The sequence below is a fragment of the Vicugna pacos genome, chromosome 10 (assembly GCF_048564905.1).
Source record: "Vicugna pacos chromosome 10, VicPac4, whole genome shotgun sequence".
In the NCBI taxonomy this organism is placed as follows: domain Eukaryota; kingdom Metazoa; phylum Chordata; class Mammalia; order Artiodactyla; family Camelidae; genus Vicugna; species Vicugna pacos.
In genome coordinates, this window is record NC_132996.1 from 43,693,011 (window position 1) to 43,713,088 (window position 20,078).

Genomic DNA, 20,078 nt, shown 5'->3' on the forward strand with positions numbered 1-20,078 from the left:
ACTGAAAAAGCCAGAGTATAAGAAATGAAAAAATATGAGGCAACATATGTAACAGGCTTGGTACTTTTAGTGCTTGATTATTATTGTGATAGTATCCTTACACGTGACATAATATCCTGATAAAACCTTGTGGGAATTTTCAACCTCCCCATCCTGAAAAGGGTTTCCAGTTGGCTGAAATAATGTTCTGTTACAATGTGTTAAGTCTTTTAAAAATTTTTTTAAATTTAAATTTAATTTTTTAAAATCTATTTTTCTAAATGGAATTACTAGGGATTGAACCCAGGACCTCATGCATGCTAAGCACACACTCTGCCAGTGAGGTATACTCTCCCCACCGTGACATGCAAGTCTTAATGAAAAACCATACCATCTGTTTTCTTGTAATATCTTCCCCTGTGCCTAATTAAGCAGAGTTGTTTAATTTAATAAATTATAGGAGATTCTAGAATGGTTAAGACCTGCCCTCAAGAAGCTAGTCTAGTAAGAGGGGAAGACAAATGTACAAATATATACAGTTACATCAGAGGGGAGGGGAAAAGAAAAACTAAGCAAAGTTATATAGATTCAGAGAAAGGAGGAGGTGCACTTACTCAGTTAATTCAATGGGAGACTTCATGAAGGAGGAGGCATATGATGGACACATAAAAGAGAGTGTGGAATTTAGAGAGATGAAGGAAGACACTCTAGGAAGAGTTAAAGAGTCTGAAAAAGGCATGGACAGAGAACTGTGTTTAGGTTATAGAAACCATACTCCTGTGGCTGGAAAGACTTTTGGAAGCCTGGAAAATTAGGGGCCCTTAACCAAACCCCTCCCCTGATTTAAGTCACATTCCTCTCTACCATTTGTCTTACTTACCCGGCCATCTTGGGCTTTATTTTAAACCACTTCCCAGCCTCCTCTCTTAGAGCTTCCCTCCTATGCTTACTCCACACAGACATAAGGAATCCAATTCTCTCTCTCTCTCTCTTATTCATTCTCTCATTTCCTCAGTCTCTCTCTCAGGACATATACTATTAATTTCGTTTTCTCACATCTGTGAAGTTCTTTCTGATCCTTCTGCCTGGAATTTTCCACATCCCCATCTGTTCCACCAGTCTGTAATTCCCTAGTTTTTTGCTTTTTATTCTCTTTTGTGTATACCGTAGCTACCATTTCCCACAGAAAGTTTTCCCCGACCCCCCTGTTAGATACCTCCTGTGTACTTCAATCTGTTTGCCACACTTTTCTATAATTTCCTTTTTTCCTGTCTGTATGCTCCATCAGCCTATAAATAATGCACGAGAGCAGGAATCGTATTTTTCTCAGGTTTCTCCATTACCTAGTACTGTAGTCGCCAAGGAGCGTGTATGTGCACAGCAGTTTTTCTTGGTTCAGTAATTGGGTGAGTAAATGGGTACTGGAGTAATTAGCACCTTAATGTATTGAGAGTTATGAGCGTATAAATACGGACTATCCACGCCAGTGGCATAAGGATAGCGTGGCTAGAGTTCCTAAGCGGACTAGGCAGCTGAAGCACTGTCTTGATTACACACTAATGAATAGTCAGTGAGACATCTCTTTGGAATTTACTCAAATGAAAGGAAGTGGTGAGTTTAAAACATGAGAAAAAAAGATTAACAGCAATATAGTGAAAGGAAAAAAAGATTTCTTCCATATTTTGTGCCAAATAAAGGTATACTAAAAGTCCAAGATATTGGTAAAGGAGAATATCAGTTATATAGTTGAGACAAAAATGAATAACGGAACATACTTTTTAATAATTGTTATGTCTAATTGAGTGGCATGAATAATGGCTGAAATTGATTAGTGAAACTTTACATAAACATGTTAAATGTGTTTTTTTCCATCTATAAGACCAAGTTTCTATTTTATATTCATGTTTTTTAAAAAATTAGTAAAAAGAAATGTGCATGTGAAGGTGTGGAAATAGGTGATTTATAGCTAGACTGAAAAAGCTCTGTCTTTGTTTCTGGAGATTCCTGGGTGTCTGGTGTTTTGATTGTGGGCTAAGATAGGGACAGTTAAATTAAGATATACTATTAGAGATCATAAACTCCCTGGAAACCCTCTGGGTCAATTTTTTTTTTCTTTTAACTAATGGTTTGCAGTTGATCTCATTAGTTCAAAAAACTTAGCTTGAGCTCCCCCACCAAACCAAGATTCCTTGCACAGATCTCGGTGATACAGGACAGAGACACAGGGGCCCTTGGGGAGTTGGCACATGAGACACCTCTTGGCTTTCAGATAGAAAAAAACCTGCACTCTGTTCCTCTTGTAATATATTATTTCATTTTAAAATAAAATTTTATACAAGTATGCCCTCAGTTGATATATCTGTGGGGAAGCCAAGCTTAATTTCAAAGATTTCAACAAGATTTTAAAAGTATGCAAATAAGATTATGATAGTGCTAAATTACACATAGTTACTTTTTCTGAAAGGTATGGGAAAAATTTCAAGACGAGACTGACAAATGAGAAAGTTAGTCCCATACATGGAGAATGAATTTTAGTGGGAACATAGTCGTGATGTTATGCTTACAGGCAAAAGTGTGTCTGTTTGTGTGTGTGTGTATTTAAAATAACTACCTAGGAATAAAACTGTCTAGGAGTAAAAACAGTAGAAAAAAAAGCTAAATAAACATACAAAAAAAGTCTTAAGGTTATAGTTGACCACAATTTAAACCAAAATCTATAAAGTTGTAAAGCTTTATGACATTTCACAATAATCATAATTTCTGTGAGAAAACCATTTCTGGACAAGAAGCAGAAAAATTATTTGTTCTAAGTGTATTTATAAACTGTGTGTGCTAGAGTTTAACATCTTGAAAGCTTGCTATGACTAGAGAAAACTGGGTACGAATTGATTGTCACAATAGAAAGTTGAAATGTTCCATGTAAAACTAGATGTCAGTTAGGAACTCTCCACAAGTGAGTAAGAAACTAGCATCAAATTTTTATATAGTAACGGGGGATTTGAAGACACTACACTTGATCATAATCTTGTCTTTTTCTTTGCCTACTTAGGAAAGAGAACAAGTTTCAGGACAGACACTATAGGTGTAAGGAAGGTCTAAAGTGAAAGAGCATTCCTTTCATGCTGAGTTACCACCAAGTGATTAATAAGCCTTTTGATTTCAAACTGTTCTGAGATCTGAAGGATGAAATCCTGCTATCAGTGGAACAGGATAAAATAAGGGACGGGAAAGCATGGAATAGGCCAAGGGCTTTTCTACTCCTGAAAAATACATGAGGAAAGTTCAAAAGTTCTCCTTCAAGCAGAATAAAGAAAAATCTGAGTTAAGTTGATGGGTTGATGTTCAGTGTGAGAAGAGGATGCCTTCATACTAAGGGCAGGAATTAAGCTTAAGCTTCCACTGAATGTGAGTCACTGCGCAGATGCTGGGGATACAAAAAGGACGAGATCCAAGCACAATTCATGCCTTCGAGACAGCTGTCTAGAGAGGGAAGTGGACCTGTATGTAGAAGGTCCCACTGGGGCACTAACGATGCACATATAACGACTGGGGATGACGGAGCCTAGGCAGTGGCAGTACAGAATGCCAGGACCCAGTTAAATTTGCGTCTCTGATAGACAATATTGTTTTTGTTGTTTTAGTAACATATAAATATATATGATTACTTGGGACATACTATGAATATTAAAAAAAATTATTCACTGTTTGTCTAAAACTCAAATTGAATTTGGCATTCTGTAGTTCAAATGGCAACCCTAAATGCAAGAAAAGATGTCACAGAGGTCTGAATACCCACACTGAGAGTTGAGGGAAAAGAGGGAGTCAGAGAATGAGAGGAGATGAGTGCGTGCCAGATAAATGAAACGGTTTATGCAGAAGACAACTGCACTGGGTAACAAGAAAGGCTCAGGTGCTGCATAAAGTTTTATTTTTAAGCAAAGTTTATGAAGTGGTGACATCTGGAGAAGTAAGCAAGGGTTAGATAATAAAGGGTTGGTATGTTATGATTCGTCCTGGGAGCAGTAGGGCCCCACAGAAGGAATTTAAGGGATGACAATATCAGACCTCCTTCACAGGAAAGTTACTGTCTTCATGGGAAAACAGATTGGAGACAGGAAGTGGGAGCAGAACTACTGTCCAGGCACAATGTGCATCCACTCCAGGGGCACGTTAGTTAGAATCACATGGAGAGTTTAAAACACAGATGTCCTGGCTCCATATCTGAGATTCTGACTTAACAATTCTCACAATTTTTTGATAAAATAATTTTATATCAAAAGAAGCATACATACACTGGAATGAAATGCAATGTGTTTTTGTAAACAAAGTTTTACACTACTTCACTGAGGTATGATTTACACACAGAGGGGTGCGTAGTTACTGTGTATGACTTGATGAGACTGGAGATAATCATGCACCCATGAAAAAATTCACCTTCACAATCTGTGTCTTAAAAGCAATAAATCATCTTTGCCTGCCAATGCATCCAGCAAACTAACAGTTTATAATTCCTACAAAATTCATAGTTATTTGTATTTGTTAGATTTAAGAATAAAAAGACATGGGACAACACGTAATTATACTTCTCTTAAAATCAAGTCATTAAATATTTGATTGCCTGATTTGTTTTTTTGGGTGTAACATATCAAATGGAAAATTAAAGAAAAAAAAAAAAGAAACAAAAATCACTGCCTCTCCAATAGCACGTAACAATAATTACTGTGATTCACAGACTGCAGATTCTGTGACAAGCGTTGTGAAGCCCTCTACCTCTCTGCTCCTACTTGATTCTCTCACTTATTAAAATAATTATTGGTTTAGTCATTTTTATAAAAGAATCTTTTCTAATTCAAATGGAAATTCAGATTGGATCTACTATCATACTCATGAGGGTAAAACTAATGTATTAATTTGCCATTGCATTCAGCTAAAAAGAATAAATGAAGTTAAACGGTAGCTTAAACAAAGTAAAGATTTCATTTATTATCATTGAAAGAGAAGTCTGGAAGTAGGCATTTGGGGGCTAGCATGGTGGCTCCATGCTGAAATCATGATTTGGGGCTTTGATTTTTCTATAAACCCATCCATGACTACTGTGTCCATTGTTTCATAGTCAAAAGAGTATTTCTTAAGTTCTAGAATTTAATCTTCCTTTCAGGTAGAAAAGGGAAGGCCAGAAATTGGCAGGTTCTTGCCATCTGAGTCAGTGTCTCCATTTTAAGATCCTTTCTCCAGCCCCATATAGAAACTTCTAGGTAAGTATCAGCAGCCAGAAATGTCTCACATAGTCAGACATAATTGCAAAGGAGGCTGGGAAATACAACTTTTTATTTGAGCACTTTGCTACTACAGAAAAATCAGGATCCTATTAAAAAAATAAAAAATAAAGGGGAGAATATATTTTGTAGCAAACAGAAATCTATATTTATGAAGGGACAGAGCTAAGATATGAAGCTAGGTTTCCTAATATCCAACCCAGGGCAGATACACTGCATTACAGAATGTCCCTTAGTTGCCCTGGCCTCAGATACATGATAAAACCAGAATAGAATAGAATAGAATTCACTGCTTTGTGAATCTAGTAACTGTCACAACATCAGTATATCCACCAGTAGGGAGTGGAACAGTTGGGGAAATCTGTATAAATATGGTGGGTCATAAAGGACAGGTGAAGAACTTCTTTCTTTTATAGTTATTCTGCTGATAATTAAAATCTTATAAAATATTTTCTCTTTGTCCAGATGACCTTACTTGACTGAATTAGTTTAAATATCAGAGAAGAAACGTCAAGAATGAGAGAAATATGCCCTTGTAGGTGTAAAATACAATTTATTTTAGGTCCTTGCATGAAGTCTAAGGCCACAATAGCAATGTTGATTTATTACTATTTCCATTCCCAATTTTTATCAGGCACAGGAGCATATTTCTGCAGAGTTATAGGAGCAAGTTTATTTTAAACGCTCAAATTGCTCTGGTTTTAGCATTTGATACCTTTGCCATACAAATCCATATTCCTGACTTTGACCAAATCCTAAATCATGATGTTACTGAAATCATGACAAGATCATTAGGGGCTATTGTTTTTTTCTTGGTCCTTGCTTGAAGATCAAGCCACTTACATGATATATGGATAAAGCATACTAAGTAGCAAATAAAAGTCATGCGGAATTAAATTAACTAAATATATCCTAACTGCAGATAAATATCTTAAAAAGAAATTGACTTATTTTTTAAGATAATCAGTTGTATGGTAGGAATAAGGCAATTTAGAATATCAATGTATAGTGTTTACTTTAAAAAATGTGAAGAAGATACTTTGATGAATGTGGTCAGTTCCAAAACTAATTTATTTTATTCTAAAACAAAAAAAGTGAGGAACTTGTCAAGCACATGTCAAAAATTAGAAAGCTATTAGTGGTGTCATTTAAGCCACTGATATTGATTAAGCACAATTTCTCTGTCAGTCAATAGACTCACATCCTAACAGAGAAAGATCCTAAATTATACCTACAAGTTCATATTGGCTCTACTCATGTACTAAATGGTCAGAAATTTTCTATAAAATACATACCAAGGAAGGGTTTGGGGTAAGACACTTGTGCTATTCCTCACAGTTAGGTTGTAACACTTAGCACAGTGGCCAGCATATAATAAAATGTAATAAATATAAATAAATTAATAAATAAAAATATTAAAATAAATTGGTGACAGAATGTCTGAATAGATATATTAAATGATATTTGAAGAAGCACAGGACAGCCTCGTTGTTTCAATGTTATCTGTTTTATGGTTTAAGCTGCCATATATCACCTGATATTTAATCATGTTTGAATATAGCTTACATATGAATATGCACATATCTTGAAAATGTTTATTTTTTATTTTTTATTTAGGTCAATAAGACTAGTCAACTATTGAAATGAAACTTACTTTAGGTTTTATTATATTCTGGTTCAGTTTAAGGACAAGTGTTCATATCTTATTTGCTTCAAAACTCTAGGTAAGACAATTAGAAGCAATACAGCTATGCACCTGTTGCCTACGATACTGGGAAGATCCATTTTCCTTACCCATAACTGTCATATCAAATAAATAGGCTTAAGAGCTTACCCGTGATAAATGCACTCTGTTTAATGCAACAAGACAGTCTCTTAATTTGAGTACCTAGCATAGTGTCAGCTGAATCTTCTCTGCTGATTTAATTAGCAAGAGCTCAATGTTAATTATTTTGCATTTAAACGTTTGAGTCTCACAGATGAAAATATATATATAATCTTTTTCAAAATGAAAAAAAGCCCAGTAATAAAACAATTTGGTTTTTAAGGGTGTGTAAGTGTGTTAAACAGCTGATGAATTATTCAACACTGTACATCCTTGGAAGATGTAAAGATTTTAATGAGCTTCTCTAATTTGACTTTCATACCATCTTACATTATTTTACTTCAAGTTGTTTTTATTGAATAGTGTTCATTAGGAAAAACTTCATCAGTTTGCCATATTTTGCAAATCAGGAAAGATGAAATATTTGTCAGGAATTCTTAGTGTAGTTTTTGTTCTAGAAGTCCTTCTATCGATAAAGAGTTTTTAAACTAATTCATTATACTGCCCTATAGGAGGTAAGCAAAATATAAGTGGAAATCTTCTCATTTTGGTTGTGTTTTTATCCAGAAGCTACATGTCAAACTATTATCTAGAGCCCAATTTTTAATATACTAAGCTATTTCAGTATGCATTACTTTTGAGTTCCTGGCTTAGACAAAGCTTAGTAAGAGAGAATGCTGGGTATAAAATTTTGCTTCATCAAAATTGTCTCAAAAGGACAGAAAACATCTTTTACTCCTTTTACTGGCAAAGTGACATTGGGATATATTTGGATGGTTCTAGCCATTCAATGCCAAGAAGAAAGGTTTTTGTTTTGTTTTTGCTTGGAGATAAAAATTAAAGAGGGGCAACCTCAAAATTACTGTGTTTGAGGATGTCATACCCCAGAGGGCAGGGAGATACGCTCATATCAAAGAATCTGGACAGCAGTGCACCAAGGGGTTAGTAAGTCACCAGGTGTGAAGAATTTGGAGTGTCTCCTTGCTTTCTTCTCTTTGTTTATCTACATTTTCTGCAATATACATGCTTTGGTTTTTTTGGAATAATATAGGCTTACAAAAAGGCATAGTCAGAAAATTCTAGAGCTAAAGGGTTGAGGTAGAAGTGAGTATCTAAAAGGTACTATTTCAGAGCACAAGACGCCAGTATAATTTAGCCTCAAGCCCTCACTGCTGATTATATCTCTGTGTTGGTTGCTGTTTTGAAGCCACCTATTAAAAGGTCAGCTGGAGTCAGTTAATGTCATGGTCTGTCTTGGTGTAGAACATGGATCTGTGGGGAATCGAATACTAAAAGCAAGGAGCAGGGACTCAGAGAAATCTTCAAGAAAGAAGATACATCTGGGAGGGTGAAGATGGTCTAAAATGGGAAATAAGTGAATGCCAAACTTTGTCCACTTAGTTTTGCTAAATTCAAAAGCATTTCCAAGAAAGTCAATCCAGTGTACTTAACACTAGCCCAATGCTATAATACTCTAATTTATTTTATTTTGGATTTAGAATTCAGTTTCTTGCAGTAGTTTGGGGTCCCTGTTAGGAAACTAGCTCACTTTGCGTAATGAGAGGGGTTTTGGAGAACGGTTATCCAGTGTACTTAACACTAGCCCAATGCTATAATACTCTAATTTATTTTATTTTGGATTTAGAATTCAGTTTCTTGCAGTAGTTTGGGGTCCCTGTTAGGAAACTAGCTCACTTTGAGTAATGAGAGGGGTTTTGGAGAACGGTTAAGCAATGGGTTCTGGATCGTGACCTTGGGAAGGTTGCTTAATTTCTCCAGAAATTTTTTTTTTTCAATTCAAATGGACTTGGGTTTGGAATTTTTAAGCTACAGATTTCATACAAGTCATGGGAGATCCACCAATAATACTGAGAACAATAAAAATATTAGTCACCCTTATTGAGCATTTATTATATGCATGTCCTTACTTTATTCTTACAAGGAGCAATGCTGTGAAGTAGTGGAATACCCTTGTAAATAATAAGAGCTTAATAAAAGTTTCCTTATGCTTTCCTCTAAAACTTTGTTAATGGTATCTAAAAATGGTATATATGGTTGGCACTGTGTTTCATATTAAATTCAACAATTATACACACATATATATATAAATATTTTCTTATGCAGGTAACAGATTGACAATCTATGGGTTCAGTGTTTTGGTTCTGACTGCTGCTATAGCAAGGTATACAGTCTAAATTTTCTTAAATGTTGTTATCATTTATTTATCAGTCAATGTACAAGACAGTAATATAAAGACTATCCATTTCTTCAATCATGAGGAAGTGGAAAAGGAATATTTGAAGTTAGCCCAGATTCTTCCCATAGATTTATAGTTTTACACGTGGGGAGGGCTTCAGGGCATTTGAGAAGGTTGACCGTACGCAGCCATCTGATTTGATCGAGGGGGCCTAGGGCAATGATGACATGAAGAAGAGTATTGAGTGTGCTTTCACGAATCCTCTGGGCCAACTCTAGGCCATCTTCCATTCTTGATTACTGGCCTTCCTTTATAACTGGCAGAATAAAATGTAAGCAAACTTCCTTAAGAGACATTCACGGGTCTAGACTATTCCTACAGATACAGGCTATTACTATATCAATTCAAAATTAAAACAAACACATACTCAATCAAACAAGTTGTAATTTCTTAGCTAAGTGTTAGTCAATGGCTTGCTCTTTCCCATTATTCTGTGCTCTGCATGGGCTCCATTTTTTCCTTATCCAGTGGTCTGGACCCATATTAGAGAATCTGTGTTAATAAAGATAGTACATCATTGGAGGAAGGTCACAATACTGGAACCAGATTGCTTTGTTTGAATCCTTAGCTCTATCTTTTACTCTAAGACTCTGGAAAGTAACTTAACCTCATCATGCTTCAGATACTCATCCTTCAGATGGAAAATAATAGTATCTACTATATATATGTTTTATATATATACTATATTTATGTTATAGTGTCTATATATATATATATATATATTTATATATATATTACTGGGAAGAGGGGAAAAAAGTTACCTCGGTTCTTAGTCACCCCAAAAAAATGAATTTTTAATGAGAGACAGAAAGTGTTATGTAAATAGAAGATTTTATTAATGAAGTAGAAAGACAGTAGCATACAGTACACTCCTGAGAACTGGGAGCAGCCAACCCAAGAGAGGAAAAATGGTGCCTCTCCGTTCTCCCTCCTGGCTTTTATCCTGGCTTAAGGGGCGTCTTAGTGATTGATTGATACATGGCTCAGTTCCTTGTGCTCAGGTACACCCATCCCTTTTGTGCATGTTCTTACCCATGAAGCAGACAGAGAAACCCACAGGAGAGGGCTCAAACTGTAATGTTAATTACATTATAATGAGCATTAAGTCAAGTTAAGCCTGGTCCTTCTCTCTATTGCACAGCCGCAATGTTTGATCCTAGCCGGCTTCCTTATTGACCCTCATTTAGAGAAAGCAAAAGTTTTTGGAGCCTCTTATCCTCATTTCTATCTAACTGCCATATTATATATATATAAAATTTGTATAGAAAATTTAGGACAGCAGATTTCATATGGAAGGGACTGTGTATAAGTGTTCCAAGGATTTTTGTCCAGGATCCCTATGACTCATTCTTAAGAATCATTAAACTCCATTCCTTGTAGATGCATTGTTATGAGAATGTGAACCCTAATTTCATTCTTTTAATTTCATTCATTTTTACTCATTTGCAGTTTGACCTACCTTAGCCTATTTCCACCTCCACCCATGCCCTTATCTCTCACATGGTCTTATCTCTATTTCCAGCCCCACCACTAACCTCTCTGGTCCCCCAGAAGAAATTCTGGTGCAACATCCACATGTCCTCCAGTACCTGAAATATCTGTAGGCTGCTCTTTGTATTTAATCCTTAAGCCTTGTGCCAAAATTGACATTCATTTATTATCCTTCATCTGGAAAGAAAACCACTAGCCTCTATTCATTCTGTAATTATACCTCCGATATACTGCTCTCTAGGTGGTTAAGGGTGAGTAAATGTCTTAATTTCTCTTGATCAAGCAGAAAGCCCGCAGTCACCTAAGCGCTACTGCAGCAGCAACAGCTTTTTCACAGCTGTTTAGGTCTCATAATTGAAGTTACTAGACTCAGACTACCTCCGTATTAGGAAATGAATTGTGCTCCAATATCGTGAACTCCTTGATAAATGGGCAGTGGTAACAGCAGAATCCTTAGCACTTAGCCTATTGACTGACCATATTCGGTACTTAATGAATATTTATTGAGTTGTATTACATGTCGTAAGTAAATGACCTGGCAAAACTGCAGAATGAAGTACTGAAGGAGCCGAAATACCATTTATCCTGGAGCTTCTCTTTGTGTTACAGGCACAGTTATAGGTCTGGAAAACAAGAGTTAATGGCTGGGCTTTTCCTTCCTTTGTGGAATTCACTGTTTAGATTCATTCAAGTTACTACAGCTCGCTCCCAACACAGAAAAACAACACTATCACAAAACATACTGACAAGGGTATGAATTGTGTTGCACTTGAGAAACATGCGGGGAAAATGCACCTATTTAATAATTTACCTACCATCAGTGCTAACCAAGGACAAAGATCAGTCTCTTATAAATTCTGTACTATACACTTTTCTCCAAAAATCTCGAGTTCCTCTAGTTACTTCTTATCAAATAAATGTTTCAATTACCATCAAATTTTCAAGGAGCTATGAATGCAGTAAAGCATTTACTTTTGGATAAATTATTTTATTTTTGGATAAAAGGAAGTCCAGATCTTACAGGGCTTTGACAACAATCGTAAGGTTTCTTGAAATTAGGCCAGATTTTTCTGAAGCATGTTTTCAAGGCAATTGTCTCAAAAGATATCCTTGTATAAAGCATTTCTCAATCAAATAAGTTTCAGAAGCACTCCATTCTATGCCCCTACCTTAAAGCTTGAGAGTGAATTTAGGCATACTGAAGTATCTGAGAAGAGTTTTAATAAGGAAACGTGTATAAGATGAATTAGCCAAATGATTCTCAAACTTATTAGACCACAGAACTCCCCTGATTCTCCTCCTCCTGTTTATAGCTTGAGTACCACTGGTATTTGGAGGATCATTTTGCATTAGGCTGAACTTACATCAGTTCTCTGAAGGGTAAATGCTGAGAAGATACGTATTACTTTTTCATTTTATCCACACAGGATTCTAGAGTGAACAGTTAGATTCTAGAATGATCTCTTGTATGTAGCACTAGGAATGCCTAGTAGCTGGTTCCTACATGAAACATAGGGAATTTCTTTTGTTATTATTATTGTGATTATTTAATCATGCCCCTCTGTGTGATGAGTGTTGTCACTTAAATATCCTCCCCGTGTGGTCTGAATGCTGAAACACTGCAAGTGGAGCGTAACAATGAGCAAGTAAGTGATAAACAGGACAAGCACATAAAGAGACTTTCTTTTCCTTCAGATGGCCTATTCTCTTGACTTTTATGCCTTGAAAGAGAGTAGAAGCACCCCAGTGAATGCTACCTTTTAAACCTGTTTCAAACAGTCTGTACACCCAGTGAAACCATGTTTGGGCCAATGGGAATGCCCTCAGCTAGAATCCAAGACTCAGGCTTACTTGTGAATCAGTGGCCAGTGTCAGGTCCACATCCACTGTTACTGCTTCTAGCTTCATGAGTCATTGTTTTAAATCTCCCTGTATCACTTAAACAATTTCTCTAACTTACTGTTGACTGAAATAAACGCGCAGCCTTAAAGTTAAGAATTACATTTTATCTGGGGGGAGGACTTGAGCCAGGATGACAGCCCATCAGATGGCTCTGAGGGACTGCTCCGAAGAGGTAGGGGAGGAGCTAGGATATGTAGGAGCTTTACAACAAAGACCAGGTAGTTGGAACAATAAAAGATTGCTTGTTATCTAAAGAAAAACAGGCATCTCAAGTTAAAGAATTTAGTGCTTTTCTATGTATGGAAGGAAGCAAACCTTTGGGCTCACTGAATTCATTCCTTTGACAAGCATCCAGCTATCTAGGGCCGGTATCCTGTCCTTTCTTATTCTGAGTCCCCTCAGAGGGCACCACTGTGAGTGGCTGCAGAGGCTGGGCTGCAGGCCTGTCCTCATTGGGGGGTGGCAGCAGCCGCTGATGACTTGGTTTCAGCATTCTTTGTTTACTGATATGGTTGCAGTATTTTCATTCACACTGCAGTATTTTCGTTCACATTACTTTGAAAATGCATCTTATTTCTATAGTTCATAATGTGTTGGATTCACCACTCTCTTTTCTATTCAAATGGTATGTCTCCTGCTCCTTTCAAGTTGAGAAATAAACAAACTTCTGGCCTTTTGTGTTCCTTGGTCTCTGCTGAAAAGGACATTCTCAGGGGTCACTGAGAAAGCCTCTTCAGATAATGGATTCAAAGATCAAATAAAAAACCCGGAAGAAAAATTTGCTAAGGTGACTCCTGCTCTTTTGACTGTCACGTGGACCAACCTCATTCCATTTTTTTTTTCTTGTTCACAAAAAGAAGGTACAACTTTGACATTTTCTCCTAGAATAATCTTGCTAAAGTTAAATATTAGATGGTTCTAAAGACTTAAGAGTAAATAAATGTTAATGGCTGAAGACCTAAACTAGCCATTTGTGACAGCCATGATAAGGAGAAGAAAAAGGAGTTGGTAGCACAAAAGATTCAAAATGCAAGTTTTTTTTTTTTAAATAAACGATTCAAAACTTTCCCTTTATTTCACTCCACCAGGAATACTTCTGCTGCTGGTTAGAATTTACAGAACAGAAAAAAAAATAGCTTTCTTCCACTGGTAATAAGAAATTCAGACAAAATAAAATAAAAATCATACTTTCCCATGAAGGTAGCAAAGAAACTAAATAAACTGAATTCCACAGAGAAACCAACCCTCCAGAGAGGAGAAGAGCAGCTGTCACTTCCAGCTGGGGGTCATCGCTAGGTCTGGATTCAGACTATGATTCCAGGACTGAGGACAGAGAGGGCCAGTGGAATGGAGTATAGGTTGGAAGAACTCCAACTCAGCTAAGCAGTTGTATCTCTCCACTCTCCCCACCCTCCAGCTGAACTACGAAACTGTTTTAAAAAAAAAAAAAAAGCTTGGCAAGTAAAGAGAAGTCACCTAGTCTAGGACATTCTCCAAATGATTGGATTTTAGGACTTTGTGGAATTGAAACCAGTAGTGAAGCAACCCCATCTGAAACTTCAGCCAAGCCTTCCAGCTCAAATGCAGACAACCATCAAAAGCGAGCAGAACAGAGCCGAGAACAGAATAGGGCCAAGAAGTAGATGGATACATATATAGCCCATTGGTTTCAACCATGTGGCAATGCAATTCAAAAGGGAAAGAACAACATTGTAAAATGAATATAAATCAATAAAAAAAGTTAAAAAAAAGAAAGGAATGTTGGAACCACTTGATATTCATATGAAAAAAAATGAACTGAACTCCATAATAAACCAAACACAAAAATGAATTTGAGTAGACCATACCCTTAATGAAAAAGTTAAGATTATATAACTTCGCATCCTTTACTGTTGTCACACTTGCCAAGGAACAGACATTGCAATTGTGTCCCCAGCAGCTTTAGCCTCACCTTTCTCATGGGAGAACCTTCCAGAAACCAGAAAAATGGCCTTGAGGCTCTTGAAAGCCAGAAGAGAAGAGATATCTGTGTCATTCCATGATGTGGCTGTGGACTTCACCCAGGAAGAGTGGCAGCTTTTAAGTCACGCTCAGGGGACCCTGTACAGGGATGTGATGCTGCAAGACTACAGCAGCCTGGTGTCTTTGGGGACCCCACTTTCTAAACCAACCCTTGTCTTTCTGCTGGAGCAGGGGGAGGAGTCCTGGAGAGAGGAGAGAGGACGTCCACCCAACTCTTGTTCAGCAGATCCAAAGGCAGAAATTCCACCTTATTCCTCCTCCACTCTGGACTTGCGCAGTCAGCAGTTATGCCCACATGTGCTACGTGACTGTCACCTTCTCAGCTGCCCAGGCCTGTGTGCAGGAACCCTCTAAAGAGCAGATGTCTGCCCAGCAGGACAGAAGCAGCAGCAGCAACCACTCTCTTGTGAAAGCTTCTGGAGCCACAGAGTGGAAGGTGAAGACAGAGAAGGGGACCCCAAATCCTCACGTGGAAGGACAAGGGAGAGGGTAACTTTAAGGGCTTTCTCCAGCCCACCTGAACAACAGCCATTAAGCTCCAGGAAAGGCAAAACAGTGGTGGAAATGAAGATCAGCTCATCTGGGAAGGCAAACCCGTTAGAAACAGACAAAGTATTAATATGGGCAGAAATCTCAGGATTTGAAGACATCAATTGTGGAAATTGTGGGCTCTGCTTTAACCAGAAATCGGCCCTCTGTAATCATCAGAGAGCCCACTTGGGAGGAAAGCCTTATGTTTGCCATGAGTGTGGTCAAAGCTTTAGCTATCAGTCAGCTCTCATCACGCACAAAAGATCACACACAGGGGAGAAGCCTTTTCTGTGCACAGAGTGTGGACAAGCCTTTAACCAGAAGTCAGACCTGGTCGCACACAAGATGGCACACTCTGGGGAGAAGCCCTTCGTGTGTCAGGAATGTGGGCGAGGCTTCAGGGACAAGTCGAACCTCGTCACACACCAGAGGACCCACTTATGGGAGAAGCCTTATGTCTGCAGGGATTGTGGGAGGCTTTTCAGAGATAAGTCAGCTCTTAGCAAACCCCAGAGGATTCACTCAGGGACAAACCCTCATTTGTGCAATGAGTGTGGCCGGAGCTTTAGCCAGAAGTCATACCTTGTTAAACACAGGAGGATACCCTCGGGAGAGAAGCCTTTTGTGTGTCAGGAATGTGGGTGAGGCTTTAGTGACAAGTCAAACCTCACCCCACACCAGAGGACACATTCAAGGGAGAACCCTCACGTGTGTGCCGAGGGTGGAGAGGGTCCAGTGCTAAGTCAGCTCTCATCACACACCAGAGGACACACTCAGGGGAGAAGCCTTACGTGTGCAGAGAACGTGGGCGCGGATTTAGGCGTTAAGTCTACTCTGACTGCACATCAAGGGCGCACTCAGGAGAGAAGCCTTTTCTGTGCAAGGAATGCGGGCAAGGCTTTCGGCAGAAGTCACACCTCATCAGTCACCAGAGGACACGCTCGGGGGAGAAGCCTTACGTATGCAGGGAGTGCTAGCGAAGCTTCAGCGGTAAGGCCACCCTCATCTCAGCACATATCAGAGGACACATTTAGGTGAGAAGCCTTATGTTTGCAGTAAGTGTGGGGAAGGCTTGAGGTTGAAATCACTCCTCATTAGACACCAGAGGACTCACTTGTTGTAGAGAAGTTTGAGGCACAGTTTGCGTAGGTGAGGCTTTAGCAATAAATCACACCCATCACACAAGAAGAGACCACTTTAGGGGAAATCTTATGCAGGCAAGGGGTGCACTTCAGAGAGATGAACTCTCACCGGAAGACAGGAGAAGATCTACATGTGTAAAGGAGTGGTTCTCAGGTAGAAGCAATTTTACCCAATAAGTGATGGGGTGATGTCTAGAGATGCTTTTGAGTTGTCGCAGCTGGGAGACTAGCATCTAGTGGGTAGAGGCTAAAGATGCAGCTAAACATTTTTCCTTGCAGAGGACAGCTGCCTGCAACTATGAATCATCCGACCCTAGAAGACTTGCCCACTCCAAGGCTAGCTTTAGCTCCGGGGCCCCCCACTGGCTTGGCAGAGAGTTTCTTGGACTGTGCGGCACCTGAGCGCCTTCCTCCCCAGCCTCCTTCCTTCCCGCCTCCTCTGTATCTAGGTCCATCTGATGCTTCTCCCTGCCTTCTCTGTGTTCCTTTCCTTTTTTCCCTTAAATATGGTTTCCGCAAAAGTCTCTTTCACTTCTAATCCTATCTGCTTTCTCAGAAGACTCCAACTAACACGACTACAAAGAGAAAATGGTAATTTTATAGTGAAGCAACTTGGGCTATGTCACCTTAACAAAGTTAACCACTAATATTGGGACAGATTGACACTACTGGCCTCCTAATAGGATTCGCTGAAAAGGACACGTCATTCTTTCAAAAAATATACCGACCAAAAAATGTATAACCTAAATCTTGTCATAAGAATTAGACAAACATAAATTTTAAAATATTCTATGAAACTATTGCCCTGCATTCTCCAAAAATAGCAAGAAAGACAAAGAAAGGCTGATAAACTGTTTCAAATTATACGAAACTATGGCGACACAAAGACTTAACACAATGCGTAGCATGAGACTAAATCCTAGACAGAGAAGATGTAGTTATAAAAGACTGGATTAGAGAACAGTATTTCATTGATATTAAGTCAATGATACATGCAGTGTAGAGTGGTCATGGTGATCATATCCTTGCTCTGGAAAGACACAGGTGAGTTTTTAAGGGTAAAGGGGCACTACGACTCCAACGTATTTACAAATTGTTGAGGAAAAAAAGGTTCTCAAAGTGTTCATGGGAAACAAAATGTATATATGAAATATAAATGCATTTTCCAGGAGGAAGGGAAGAGAAATAGGGAGAAAGAACAAATGGAAAAATTTAAACCATTGGTAAGTCCAGTTAAAAGGTACACAACAGTGCCTTTTTCTTTGCTTGTAACTTTTCTCTAAGTTTTATATTATATCAAAATAAAAACATTAGCACAAAATAACGAGGAAAGGAGGAAGGACACAAGGAAGGAAGGGTAAGGAAAACACAAAGGAAGGGAGCTCCTGGGATGTTAGGCTGGTTGGTGGTCAGAGCACCAATCACAGTTAAAATTGGACTTGCAACGCAGCCCAGATTGACTCCACTCCTGGAGAAATTAGAAAGAGTGGTCTGTATTTTCACTGTGAGATAAAGGAAAGGGCTTGCACTCCTTTGAAATATCCATACATTTTTCTCTAACTGTTCTTTTAAAATACACAGTGTTCTGAATATAATTAAAAATTACCAGATGTTGAATAAAGTAGGAAAATGTAACCTTATTCAAAAGAAAATAATAGGAGCAGACCAACAGATCATCCAGTAATTGGAAATGGCAGCAAGGCCTTTGTATCAGTTATTATAACTATTTTAAAGAGTTTGGGGGGAAAAAAAGTAGGCTATTTCAAAAGGAAAATCAGAATTCCAAGAAAAGAACTAAACATGAATACTAATATTGAAATATATAATATGTGAATTTTTTCCTCCAGATCTGCCAGTGCAGTAAAATTAACTGCCATTTTCCTTCCATTTCTTTCTGAATAACTTTCATGGAGATTCAAATGAGTGATTTAAATGAATCCAGAAATAACATTAGAAGGGAGCCATTGCTTTGAAATTTATTCATCTCCTCATTCTTTAAAACTTGGAAGACCAGTAACTAAACCCTGATGTAGTCAACCATATTATGAAGAGGCACTAAATTTAATATATGTTTCTCATATTTTAGACTCTAAATAAAGATTTCACTACTTTTCCCAACTCTGCCACTTGCTTCCAAAGCTGATATGATTCTTGTGAAGAAATGTTTTTATTTCCAAATTTTAAATAGGATATTTGCTTTCTCTTAAGGCATCTGCCTGAGTAGTTTTCTTTTCCATAAATAAATTTTTTAAACTTACAAAATCTTCTAGCTCGAGCAAGAATCTTCTCTCTCCTTTTCTGTCTCTTTCACTGTCTCTCTTTTTCTGTCCCTGTGTCTGTCTGTTTCTCTCTCTCTAATGTATTTAGACCTACCCTGTTTCCTAATTTAGTAAATATAACATCTTAGCTTTTGCAATTTCAATTTCAAAAGGGTAATAACCATTAAAAGTTACAAATTTTCATGGTTGACCCATTTTCATTAATCAAAAGTCATATATTAAATTAGGTAGAAAAACATTAAGCTGGCTAGATGTGATCCACTTACTGTTGGGATTAAAATGAGTGAAATTTCCAGGGAACGATTAATGTTTATTATAGAAAATGTCCCTGCAATGTATATAATATGATCAAGATGTTTTGGGCAACTATGATTTGTGTTTCGTTTCTAGCTTTCTTTGACATCAGAGAATGATCTGAGTCCATCTTAATTCACCGTCTTAGTATAAAACAAACAGCATTTATTGGTTTGGGTTATTAAAACTTCCCTATTTTTCTCCTTTTGGCAGACAGTCGGAGCTTAAATGACTATTTATTTTGTATATCTCAAATAAACCTCTGAAATTTAAAAGATTTTACTTGTTGTTTCACCTGCACACACACACACACCACAAAACCTACGATTTCATGCAAGATTCTTGTTATGAATACTTTCCTTGGAAAAGTTTGGGACTAAATGAGTAGCAAATGCATAAAGGCTTATTCTTATGAGCTTTATATAATCATTCCCTATGTGTAATCTTGGATCACTCTAGGATTTCTGCTCTAGTTCAAACACACACTGCCTTATGAGTCTAACATTTGGAATTAAAAGCAAAATGTGAGAGGAGAGAGCCAAAGGTGGTGCTAATCTGGAACTGTGTATATAAGAAGTGGGTAGTAAGTTTGTCCCCAATATCTTCTTGTCAAACTTTTCTTTCTGGAGTCTCCTCCAGCAAGAGCAGAAGGAATCTGGATAGAGGAATTCCTTTCAAGGCATTACATCCCCAGATAAACACTTTGATGGATTCCTCATCTGTAAAAATCTAGTTTAGGGGATAAGAGCCTCTGTCAGATTCAAGATGCCAGCTATGACAGACAATAGTAGGAGGGCCACAGAAAAGTATTTAGAGTGATCAAGGCAAGCTGCTGCAAGAGGAAGAACAAATCTGACTCCACGTGAGATCTGTTCCTTTAGCTCTAGTGCTGTTTCCTGGGCTTCGTCTTGCTAGCTCTGCACCTTTTGTAAAAGAATGTTGCCTCTAGCCTGAAACATACAGGAGAGCCCACTCTCAAGGCTCTCCATTCATACAGAGATAAAAAGTTGCAAAACAGAGAATAACATTTGTCTTGTTGGAAGTTTAAGAGAACACCATGACCTGACCTACTTGGACAGC

At 37.9% G+C, this 20,078-nt stretch overlaps 1 pseudogene; it reads left to right on the top strand.

Annotated features, from left to right (window-relative positions):
• Positions 1-12,333: 12,333 nt before the first annotated feature.
• Positions 12,334-17,592, top strand: LOC140698991 (uncharacterized; annotated as a pseudogene).
• The last annotated feature ends 2,486 nt before the right edge of the window (positions 17,593-20,078 follow it).